Source organism: Xiphophorus maculatus, chromosome 24 (assembly GCF_002775205.1).
Source record: "Xiphophorus maculatus strain JP 163 A chromosome 24, X_maculatus-5.0-male, whole genome shotgun sequence".
In the NCBI taxonomy this organism is placed as follows: Eukaryota; Metazoa; Chordata; class Actinopteri; order Cyprinodontiformes; family Poeciliidae; genus Xiphophorus; species Xiphophorus maculatus.
Window position 1 is genome coordinate 13,381,410 of NC_036466.1, and position 12,498 is coordinate 13,393,907.

General features: G+C 40.5%; 2 protein-coding genes across 4 annotated transcripts in view; both read left to right on the top strand.

Moving 5' to 3' along the window:
* LOC102232263 (NACHT, LRR and PYD domains-containing protein 14-like) overlaps window positions 1-12,498 on the top strand; it is a 90,850-nt gene that overhangs the window by 58,463 nt on the left and 19,889 nt on the right. The gene's annotated exons all lie outside the window — the stretch shown is intronic.
* LOC102226974 (NLR family CARD domain-containing protein 3-like) overlaps window positions 2-12,498 on the top strand; it is a 32,345-nt gene continuing 19,848 nt past the window's right edge. For 2 of the 3 annotated variants that reach the window (XM_023329712.1, XM_023329714.1), the window contains exons 1-4: window positions 3-187; window positions 251-574; window positions 654-4,508; window positions 10,373-10,565. The gene's annotated coding sequence lies outside the window, so the exon portion shown is untranslated. Of the gene's footprint in view, window positions 188-250; window positions 575-653; window positions 4,509-10,372; window positions 10,566-12,498 lie in introns of all 3 variants that reach the window. The other variant, XM_023329713.1, reaches the window with a different exon arrangement.

Below are 12,498 nucleotides of genomic sequence, written 5' to 3' on the forward strand. Positions count from 1 at the left end.
GAAGTATCGCGAGATTTCGGAGGTATCGTGAGACCTGACGGGCTCGTGCTGCAGTCTGTGTCGCTGCTGATCTGTTCGTGGGTTTGTTGTGTAAATTTCCTGCGTGATGTTCGGCTGTCCCCCACGGGAGGACCGGGATTAGTCCACACGTCCAGCAGAGGAGAGGACAACATGGCGGCTGCAGAAGGTAAGGCCCGTTGTTATGGCAACACGGTACCGAGCGCAGCTTGCTGATGTCCTCCGTGGACAGGTGTCAGCCTTCCCACTCCCACGGAGGAGATGAACGGGGCCGGGACGCTCATGGACTTCCTGGACGAGCCGTTCCCCGACGTGGGGACCTACGAGGACTTCCACACCATCGACTGGCTGAGGGAGAAGTCCAGGGACACGGACCGGCACCGAAAGGTTCTGGAGGGCTGGGTTCGGTGCGTGGGGGCGATGCTGACCCGCTCACCGTGTGCGTGTTTGCAGCCATGAGCAGTGCTGCTGGACCTCCAACCAGACCACCTTCGCCGACCGGGACAAGTGTCCGCAGTGGCAGAAGTGGGCCGAGCTGATGACGGGCCACGCCGAGGTGAGACGGGTCCGGGCGGGAGGGAGGGAGGTTCCGGCCCGCGGTCCGGTCCGGTCCGTGACGGCGTGTGTTTGTTCAGGGCGCCGGGGCGTACCTGCTGAACTACTTCCTGTACATCCTGTGGGCCCTGCTGTTCTCCTTCCTGGCCGTGTCGCCGGTCCGAGTCTTCGCCCCGTCCGCCTGCGGGTCGGGGATCCCGGAGGTACCGCGCGCCCTGAGGTCGGCGGGCGGTTCGGGTCGGGGCTGTAACGTTGTGTTCCGGTCCGCTGCAGATCCAAACCATCCTGAGCGGGTTCATCATCATCATGAGTCCAGACTTTCTCCTGAGGAACAAGATTCTTTCTTTAACTCCTTTAGTGGCTCAGAAACATTTGGTGAGCAAAACCAAATATTCTGTGACTCTCCAATCAGGCCTGATGAAATGAAAGAAGCTGTTAATAATCTGAAGTCCAATAAATCTCCTGGTTCTGATGGGCTTCCAGCAGAACTTTATAAGATGTTCTCAGAAGAACTGACTCCATTTTTACATTCTGTGTTTATTGATAAGCATTAATAATGAAAAACTGTCTCAAAGTTTAATTACTCTAATCCCAAAACCTCAGAAGGTTTCGTTCATTTTGGATAATTGGCGTCATATTTCTTTACTTAACAGTGATTACAATATTTTAGCAAAAATTAAAAAGTTCTCCGTGGTTTTATAGAGGAATCTCAGAAGGGCTTTATGGCTGGAAGGCATTTTATTAATAAAATAAAACTGGTTCTTGATATCTTAGACCATCCAGAAATGGTTTCAGCTCACAGCTTGATTTATTTTTTAAACACATTTGACTCCATAGATCATGAGTTCATCTTCAAAGCCCTCAGATTATTTGGTTCAGGAGAGAATTTTCAAAAATCAATCTGCTCTCTTTATGCTTCTGGAAATAACTCAATAAAATGACCTGATGGAAAAAACCTAAAGATTTAAAACAGAAGGTGGATTCATGAGGGATTCCCTGGATCTCCTTTTTGTTTCTTCTCCCTAAGCAAATTATATCTACTGTTATTAAAATATTACAAATTATATCTACTGTTATTAAATATTACAAATTCTATCTACTGTTATTAAATATTGCAAATTATATCTACTGATATTAAATATTACAAATTCTATCTACTGTTATTAAATATTACTAATTCTATCTACTGTAATTAAATATTGCAAATTCTATCTACTGTTATTAAATATTACAAATTATATCTACTGTTATTAAAATATTGATCTCAGCTGCAGGAAAAACTAAACTCTTGAATCAACTAGCTGATGATACGACTTTGTTCTCACAAGAAAAGTTTCAAATTGATTTTGCACTTAAACTTTTAAATCCATTTTCTGTAGCTTCTGGTCTGAAACTGAACGTATCTAAATGTGAACTTCTTCCAATCAATAGTTGTGATCAATGATCTTTGTCAGGAATTCCTGTGAAGTCTGAAGTTAAATATCTTGCAGTAACTAAAGTTAAAGAGCAAACAGCAAGAATGAAAAACTTTGATCCAATTATTCCCTCCAGCCAACAAAGATTTAATCTGTGGTTCCAGAGACCCGACCATCACTGGTCCAGTCCTGCTGGCCCAAACTGAAAGTCTTTCTGGTTTTGTCTTTTCCACTTGTTGGGTCTAAATGAGCTGAACTTAGTTTGACCTGCAGGGAGAAAACAGCAGAAACCCAGTTTCAGATTTCAGCCTTTGCTCTGAAGCTGCAACTGAGTCCAACCTGCTTTGAATCAAATTTAGGAAGGTCCTGGTTTCACCACAGAGTGCAGCCCTGAAGGGAGGAGGAGCAGAACCAGCTGCTCACTCACATCAACACAACTCCTTCATACCATCTTCAAAAGCATATTTCATAAGATAAGACTTTAGGTTTGCAGTTTCTCTAGGCCGTCTGGTTCATGGTGTCCTCCTCTTCACTCCTCAGCCGCTTCCCAGGTTCCTGCAGACGTCTCTCACAAAACACACATGATTCTAACAGTCCTCACATATAATGGTTAGTGTTTCTATAGGTTATTATTTTCATTCTGTCACCACTTCAGCCCTTAATGTCCCAAACAGCCTTTGCACTAAAACTGATCAAAGACTCTTTGATTTCATTTGGAAAAAAGCCAATTGTTATTAGGAAGAATGTTCTGATCAATAGATGAAGTTCTGCTGGTTTCAATGTTCTGGACTTTAATTCCCTACATTTAAAGTTTGATGGATCCAAAGATATTAGAAAAGTTTGGATTCCTTCACGTCTTTAAATCCTTGGTGGCCCAGACTTTTTATGAAGATGTAACTACAGAATAGAAAATCTCCCTGTTCATTTATCCAGCTTCCAGAAACGACTTTTATCCTGGTTGCTTTAGAAACAGAACTTTTCCCTCATAATGTTTTATTTGGAAGAACCAAAATATTTGCTTCAAGCATAAATCCCTATTTCTTAAGAACTGGGTGGAAAATGATCATCTATCTGTAAAACGATTGTTTAATGAGGAAGGTCAGCTGTTTAATTATGATGAATTTCTTTGTAAATATAATTTTCCCCTAAAGAATTTTCTGTTGTTTTCAATGTTTTTCCAGCAGGTTAGAAATTTCTGATATCAGCCTCAGGTGGAGCCCAGATTAAATATCCCAGATCTCCAGAGTTATTTATTGGTAATTCAGATCCGCTCATTAGTAATAAAACCAGAAATAAACATATTAGAGAAATAATCCAGAGGAATATTATTAGCAAACTGCTTCAATCTTTATTGGAACAACCTTTATTCAGATATTGATTGGGAACAAACATGGTTGTTTATTTTATTGTTGTCTCAAATAAAGTCCAGGAAGTGTCTCTTAACGTTTCCACAGGTGTAAATTCAGTATTGAATAAATATATTAAAATATTGATCCTCTTTGTTCCTTTTGTCACATGGAACCAGAAACATTAACCGCCGTTTTTGGGAATTTCAGCAAAACGTTTTGGTGAGACTTCAATATTTTCTTTAGTCAGAAATGTGAAATATTTATTCCTTTGAATGTTAAACATGTTTTCTTTGGTATTTCCAATAACAGAATATATTATAAACTTTCTTATTCTGCTGGCCAAGTTTCACAGACTTGCCTGTAAATGTGCTAAAAACCAACCAACCTGTTTTTAGAGTTTCTGTAAGATGTTTTATGGACTCTTTAAAAATGTGCACCAACTCTAAAGCTATGAAACTTTTAACCTTTAGTGATGAATTTGATTTGTAAACTGTTATTTTTTCTTTTTTCTCATGAATCCTGTGGATTTGTTACCTCAGCACCTCCAGCATATTACTGTCTGCAGCTGTATAATCTTTATTAGTAAATAAAGTTTATTAAAAACTGTTTCCATCCGTGTCTGCCATGAATATTAATGACTTTTCTCTGGAGATAAATTATTCACATGTGGTTTTAATTTCATTTCTTATTTCATGGAAACACTGCAACAGTGAAATTGTGTTTTTTTGACATTAGCAGAAAACAGACTGAGATTTGCTGACAGTTGTCATGGAAACCTCCCAGAGTGACGAAGACTCCTCCAGGCCTTCATCGCCGCAGCTCGTTCCGGCTGCTGCTGCAGCACCCAGACACCGGCGGCCCTCGGGGGCCCGGCGGTGGCAGCATCATGCCGCCGCCTCTCTGTGTTTCCTGCAGGAGAAGGAAGGCGGCGTCCTGCCGTCCTGGAGGATCTGCTGTTCTCCACCATGGCAGAGGGACAGGAGGACGTCCCAGCGTGAGTCTCCAGAGGACGGACACGGAGACGCCGTCCGCCTCGCCGTCTCTGCCTTCAGGCTCTGAAATCCACGGGGCGTCGGACCGGAGACCCTCGGCTCAAAGAGGTCAAGGAGACGCTGAAGGTCGCCATGGAGACGACCTCAGACGGAGCGCTGGACCGACTCCTCCTCAAGAAGTACGCTTTATTTATCTTTCTACTTTATGGCTTCAAACACTTTTCTGTTTTTATTGGCTTTTATTTTGATAGAAAAAGTTTTTATTACAAATTCAGATTCTTTTTTGTCATTATTATGAAAAGTTTTAGTTTTTAATTTGGTTTTTATCCAAAATAGTTTCATTATAATAAAACTAATTATAATTTTATGAGTTCTTTAAAATTCTTCAGAGTAAAAAGTCTTTTTATTTTTGAGAAGGCTATATTTATCTTAATAAAATAATGTTTTATATGTTGAAGCTTTTTACTTTCACTATGACCTTGAAAAGCATCAAAATGACTCACATCAACTGGGACCAGCTTCCCCTCAGCATGATGCTGCCTCCTCCATGTTTGGACCAGAGGTGTCCCCGTAGCGTTTCCATGGCGACAGCGTTTCTGCTGGTTTCACGTGCAGGCGTAGCAACAGGCCGACGACGAGGCGGTCACCGACCTCAGAACATTTTACGTTTCTATTTCAAATAGTTTCCAGACGTCGATCAGGATGTTGAAGATTTTCAGTTTTATTTTTCATCTGATCTGTTTGATGATCTGCAGGAACAGAAGAGAGAAAAATTCTCTGAGTTCAAGTTAGAAGAGTTGAATTCAGCAGAAATATGAAGTACTAGTTTCATTTAAAAAGCTTTAAAGAGCATGTTAGTGGGGCAAAATGTGATTTTATTCTGTTGTGGTGAAAAAACTTGAGCTAAAATGAGACATGATAGCAGCTCTATAGATTCAGAGCCAAACACTAAAACTTCCTCCGGATCTGTAGCATTAAATCCACTTCAGAACAGATCCAGACGTCCTGAGCAGATCCTCCAGAGAAAAGAAACACAAGATTTGAACTTGGATCATTTGTGACTCAGCTGCTTGGATGTGTGTTTGGCTTTGAAAGGTTTTGTTGTGAAGCAGAAAGTTGATGAAGTTCACAGTGAAGACGACTTCAGTCCACCTGAAACCTGGTTTCACTCAAACCGTCTGATTCACTTTAAGGACGGGAAGTTTCTGATGCAACAGGAAGGAATAAAAGGTCAAAGTTGAAATGAAACAGAGATAAACTCCATGTTGCTCACAGATGTGATGGATCAGTTTGAACAGCTGTTGTTCCAGGAGAACAGTTTTGTTTTCCAGCTTTTGTTGACGGATGAAAATTTGCATTAGAAGATGAGATAATAACCGACTTTCTATGGTTTATTTGTGTGGATTTAAAGTCGTACAACTTTAAAGAAAAGCAGGAAAACCTTGAGGAGGAACCTGAGCAGCGTTCTGACAGACCAAACACTGAGAGGAACCAGAGTTTGCATCGTCAAAGTGACGACTGTGAAATCATCTGAATCTTGTGACTCGTTTCCCATCAAATCCCAGACAGGAGAAGCAAAGCCTCACGTCTCCAACATGAAGATGGAACAGGATGCAGGACTTCCACCGAGCGTCACGTCACTCACAGCAGATCAGGAGTCTGGCTCTTCACCTCCACACTACCTAGAACCTGGGACAGCGAGGGGTTAAAGGTCATCTCCAGCACCTATAATGTGCAACATTTCACTTCATATGAGAGCGTCTCAGTTTAGAGGCCAAAACCAGCCAAGAAGCTTCAGAGTTTTCCTGCAACGTAGCGCTGGTCTATTGGCCTCAGTGAGGCTGGTTTTACTGAAGATGTGTTCAGGGCAGCAGGAAAATTCAGCGCTAATACGGACGGGACCAACGACTCCACCTATGATGATGCTTGGATATAAGTTTATATGTTCAGATCTACATGAGATGAAACAGTCGATTTTCATCACATATCAGGACTTTCTCCATCGGTCACCCTGCCGTCTTTCTGGATTTATTCATTATTTACAGCATCAATGGAAATTGTTCAACCGGATCTTTATCTTTGTTTTAATTTAAAATGTTATAAAGTCAGATCAAGTCAGCTTCCATTACTGTCGTTAAATAAGAGTCACTGCAGGATTTTATTCAGTCTGACCAGAAAAACGATCTTTAAGAGTTTTAACACAGCAGCTTTATTTTATGATTTAAAACTGTTTTTATTACATATATAACTATAAACAGTGAATTAAAATATGTCAGAATAATATATAAGTCAGTAAACTGTCAATATGACTCAGGAAGACTGTTAGTTTTTCTCTAAACTCCACATTAAGTGGATATTAAATGTAAACTAGAAAATTCCTGAAGAAATTTAACCGGGGCCTGCCAAAGTGTGCCCGTCGGTTTGGACCCAGCGTTCTGATGCTAGAAATTAGCATCAATGCTAAAGAAAGCTGCAATCATATGAGGAGAATGACAAGAATGTTGACTAACATGTACTTGCACCATTCAGTATGATAAAGTAAGTGTATCAGCTAAAATTAGCAAAAATGCTAATGTTAGCATCATTGCTGTCACTAGCATGTGGGACATCACTAGGATGTTTTCTATAATGGTATTACTCCATTCAGTAGAAAAAACATGGCTAATAAGTCAAATAAATAGCTAATGGCTTATTTAAGCTAAAATGCTAATGCTAATGAACTGCCTTGCTGCGCAAGGCAGTTCCCTAACCTGAGAGAAAAAGATAATGCAGAATAATATTATTGCACCGCCTGCGGCGGTGCACAAACCTCAGGGGCATGATGAGGCTTTTATTTTGAAATTTTTGTTAAGCTTAATCTCAAAGGTCCAAACTAATCCCATGTCTAATAGTCACTGGGTTAAATCAGTTATTTATTGCTCAAAAGAGCAATTACCTAATGTAAAATTTCTCAAGGCTTTTATTTTGAAATTTTTGTTAAGCTTCATTTCAAAGGTGCAAACTAATCCCATGTATAACAGTCATTGGGTTAAATCAGTTATATAATGCTCAAAACACAAGTAGTTGATGTAAAAATATTAAAGGCTTTTATTTTTGAAATTTTCAGTATGCTTCATTTTAACGTGCCAATCTAAACCCATGTGTAATAGTCATTGGGTTAAATCAGTTATATAAAGCTCAAAAGAGCAATTATCTGATGTAAAAATTGTCAAGGCTTTTATTTTGAAATTTTTGTTAAGCTTCATTTCAAAGGGCCAAACTAATCCCATGTGTAACAGTGCTTTGGATGAAAAAGTCACATAAAGCCAAAAAGACTAATTACATGATGTAAAAATGGACAAGGCTTTTATTTTGAAATTTTTGTTAAGCTTCATTTTAAAGGGCCAAACTAATACCATGTGTAACAGTGCTTTGGATGAAAAAGTCGACAAAAGCCAAAAAGAGCAATTACATGATGTAAAAATTGTCAAGGCTTTTATTTTGAAATTTTTGTTAAACTTCATTTCAAAGGGCCAGATAAATCCCATGTATAACACTCAATGGATTAAATCAGTTATATAATGCTCAAAAGACAAATTACATGATGTAAAACTTCTCAAGGCTTTTATTTTGAAATTTTTGTTAAGCTTCATTTCAAAGGGCCAAACTAATCCCATGTCTAATAGTCATTTGGTTAAATCAGTTATATAATGCTCAAAAGAGCAAATACCTGATGTAAAAATTTTCAAGGCTTTTATTTTGAAATTTTCAGTGAGCTTAATTTTAAATTGCCACACTAAATCCATGTGTAACAATGGTTGGGTAAAATCAGTTATAAAAAGCCCAAAACACAAGTAGTTGTAAAGGCCAGCTCAGTCCTCCTCTGTAGTAACTGACAGTTCCACCATGTTTGTAGTTCTGACATTCAGCTCAGACCTCTTTTGTAGGCACTCAGTGTCCGCCATGTTGTAGTTCTAACCTTCAGTCATTGTAGTTCTAAAGAGCAGTTCAGCTGTCGTGTGAGTGAGACAGAGACGGAGAGACAGAATTGTAACTGTTTGAAGCAGTTAGTTTTTCTGAACATAGCAGGCTGAACATATCTTTCTCTAAATGCTGTCAATAGCATGTGGCATATCATTAGAATGTTGTCTGTAATTGACTTACTCCACTCAGTATATTAAACATGGCTAATAAGTAAGAAAATAGCTAATAGCTTATTTAAGGTAAAAGGCTAATGCTAATGAACTGCCTTGCGCAGCAAGGCAGTTCCCTAACCTGAGAGAAAAATATAATGCATGCTAATATTATTGCATTAACCTGAGGGGGATATTGAGGCTTTTATTTTGAAAAAATACATAAGCTTCATATTAAATGATCACACTAATTAAAATGTCTAACAGTGTTTGGGTTAAATCCGTTATTTACTGGCCAAAACAGCCTGTAGCTCTAAATGGCAGCTCAGCCCTCTGTTTTAACTGAGTATTGATTAGAACTACAGTGATGCGTATTTGTAGTCCTATCTAGCAGCCAATCCCCTCCTGTGTTCCCTTGCTATGGTTATCAATCCTCTGCTAACTGTCATGTGTGTGTGACACAGAAAGGTGGAAAAAGATTTCTATCTTTGTGAGACACCCCATTGGTTTATATGGTAAAAGCAGCCTGAACAACTCCTTGCCGTTCAGGAACCGAGAGACGTATTGGAAAACCGTTTGAAGCATATGAAAGAGCTATTTGTCGTCTTCCATAGTACCGCGATTCATATTTGTAGCTCACTCACAGTAATTGCAGTGATGAGACAAAAATGGTGCATGCAGAGCTCAGAAATTTTTCAGAAATACATGGAAGTGAATCTGGGACAGCGTCAGTTATCCTGGCGCATGATTTCGCTCTGAAGCACCTTGACAGAAAACCGTAAGCCCTAGAGAAATTTCGAAAACATTTTACCGGAGCAGGCAGGCGTATCGATGTCATGACCGAGTTTGATACCAATTGGGCGATATTTGTGGGCGTGAGGGCGATCTCAAAATTAATTTGGGGTCAAAAATTCTCTTCATTTCTCACTCTAAAGGAGCGGCAGTTGGTGTCAGTTAGGCTCTGCGTTTCGGCAGTTGGAAATTTGGCTCGTTTTTCGCTTTTTACGTCGCCATCGTAAGTCCGATTCCTTATAAAAATAATAGCTCCAATGCCGGGAATAAGCCGCACGTTTTGATACCACTTTTGTGGGTGGGCTCGCAGCGGTACGAGCCGCATTAACGGTAACGGAAGAATAATGAATAATATATATATAAAGAGACGTTCTATTAGGTGTAGAATAATAGGTGCCTGCCATGCAATGCATGGAGGCAGTACTGACTTGCTTCGCAAGTCAGTACTGCTCTCCTTATGCATTGCTATGGGCAGGCCCCAATAATGCAGCATTATCAGGACTGTAGTTCCCACTATGGCCACCAGAGGGCGGAAATTCCCCGCTCTGAATATAGAGGTGAGTTTGTAGAGCTGCAGCTGGTTTCTGATTTCTGTTAAGTTGATCACGTTTATATCTTTCTTATTATAAATATTAATAATATTATGGTCTGTCTAAAGGACTGACAGATGATTTAATAAATAGATGTTTTATTTACATACATTTGCTGCGTTCCCGGTTTAGTCAGAAGAATATTAATGAAATATTTATTTTTTTCTAGAAAACAGTATAATTACGATAATTTGGCTTCAGAGCCCAATTATATAATTTATATAACATCCTAATAAAATTACAGCCTTATGCTTTCTGATAATATAATAAACTAACGAGCTAAAATGTACTGAAGAGAATTTAGCTCCTTGTGTTTTACTTTGAAAGAACCCAAAGGAAGTGCTTTTCACATATCAGCTCTCTAGCTTTACTCTAGTTGTTGTAGTTACACACCGAGTCCACTAGGGAGCAGAAGGCTAAGTTAGCAGTTAGCTAGTTTGCCGCTCCTGATCGGCTAATGAAGCCCTTGTTGCTTTCTTCGTGTTTCTGCTGTTTTATTTCTTAAATCTTCTTTCTAGTTTAACATGAAATCAATGTTTTATCTGTCAGTGTGAACTAGAAGCAGCTCCACAGAGATGAAAACAGCCCGCAGAGACTCTGAGCGGAGCTAGCGATGCTAACGATGCTAACAGGCTCCAGCAGCAGCTGTGGCTCCTAAACTGGAGCTTCAGCTCCAACAGAGCTGAATCAAAGCTCTACAACTCTGGTTTAGACGATAAGATGCTGAGTTTCCGGTCTGAAGGTAGGAAAATATTTATGAAAAGTTAAATTATCCAGGAAACAGTCAGAATGATGTTGATGTTTTAGCTGCAGAGCCGCGAACTGAATTTATTAATATCAGAGCAGGGCGGTTTCTGCCCTCTAGAGCCATAGAAACCAGTTCCTCTGTTAGCTTTCATTTGAAGTAATACATTTTACTTCTGTTGTTTTTCTCTCTGAAACAATAAACTTTTATTCAAGAGCAGCAAATTAAATTTTAATCATTTCAAACTGAAATTACTGTCAAATTTATAAAAGTATTTAAATAACATTAACAGCAGCCCCATCTCTGACCCGGTTCCCTCTCTGACCCGGTTCCCTCCCCGACCCGGTTCTCTCTCTGACCCGGTTCTCTGTCCGACCCGGTTCCCTCTCTGACCCGGTTCTCTCTCTGACCCGGTTCCCTCTCTGACCCGGTTCCCTCTCTGACCCGGTTCCCTCTTATTTCTGCTACTGAATTAAGCTGTACTGACCCTTGCAAAAATGCTTTACTAATAAAATATTTAGCATAAAGAAAATCTAAAAGATGTTGTGGACATTCAGTTAATGAGTCACCTTAAAGTTCTTTGATGGTTGTAAAATAGCTGTGATGTTTGATTCTGGAGAGGAAGAAGTGGAAAATGTTTTTAGGTTGCTGGTAGCCCAAATGTAAAACATCATCCTTGGGACTCACTGAGTTACTAAAACCTACCTGGTTCAGTAACAAGAGCAAGTTGTAATTTAGAGAAGGAGCGACCGTTAACAGGTGTGCTCTGTGAAACTAGTTGGCTGCAGGCTGATCAGTCTGGCTAATTCACAGGGGGAAGAAGGTTGGGACACCTGGATGGTGGCCGTCAGAACCAGGCGAATCGTTTCTGGAAACCAGTTTAAACAGAGTTTACTTCAGTTCTGGATAAATCCCAGCAGATTTAGGAAACTCAATTAACCTGTTAGAAGGAGAGCTGGTAGCACATCTCCCCTCTCAGAAGAGGAAGTAGAGAGAGAGAGAGTAGAGAGAGGGAGGGGGGAGGATGTTGCGCAACAACAGTCTGGATCTGATGTTGAAGCTGCAGCTTGAATCCGTCTCAGGATTCGGTTCAGAATCCAGTTCATATCACTGATCAGCATCATTGTGGCTCCAGAACGTGGCCTACCTCTACCTGTGCAGGCTGGAGGAGGCTAAGAGGTCAGTGAGCAGAACCAGAACTGGACCTGGTGCTGCCATGTTAATGTGTTAACCTGGTGCATTCTGGGAGTTGAGACGGATCAGATGGTAAACCTGGAAGCCGGATTAAATCCAGCTCTGTTCATGTCAGGTTGACTCTCTAAACTTGCGTTTCTCTCGTTGCTGCAGGTGGTTTGTTTGTTGACCTGTGAATATTTCATAGAGCTTCATGAATGAAGCTGCTTTGGTCGCTTTGCCTCACCGAGTTTCTCTGGGAGTCGGGAACGCCGCGCTGTTCTCTGATGCGCTCAGCGTTTGTAGCCAGCATGCAGAGCCACTTCCTGTGAAAGAGTCTCCACTTCCTGCTGGGACTGCAGAGAGTGGAGACGGAGCAGCAGGAAAGGCGGCCATCTTGGCTTCCTGCTCTTCTTAAAGCGACGCCGAGTTTATTTAGTTTGCTCCGTTGTTTCAGTGAAGAGAGATCACTGGTCACGTTGTTCTGGACCAGCTGGGGAAACTGGAGCTGACCACTCTGACCTTTGACCCCTTGGACAATATTCTGGGTTTTGTCCTCATATCCACTCATAGAAATTATGAGAACACCGAGAGATTTGACTTTAGGACGATGCAACCTCAGGATGGAGACGAGTAACAAGACCAGATCTGACAATTAGATGTTTCATTTTTAGTTGGTATTAAATAAATAATCTAGGAATATCCTATTTATTCTATGCTGATAATTCAGGATTAATAGTGAAAGGATGAAGTTTCC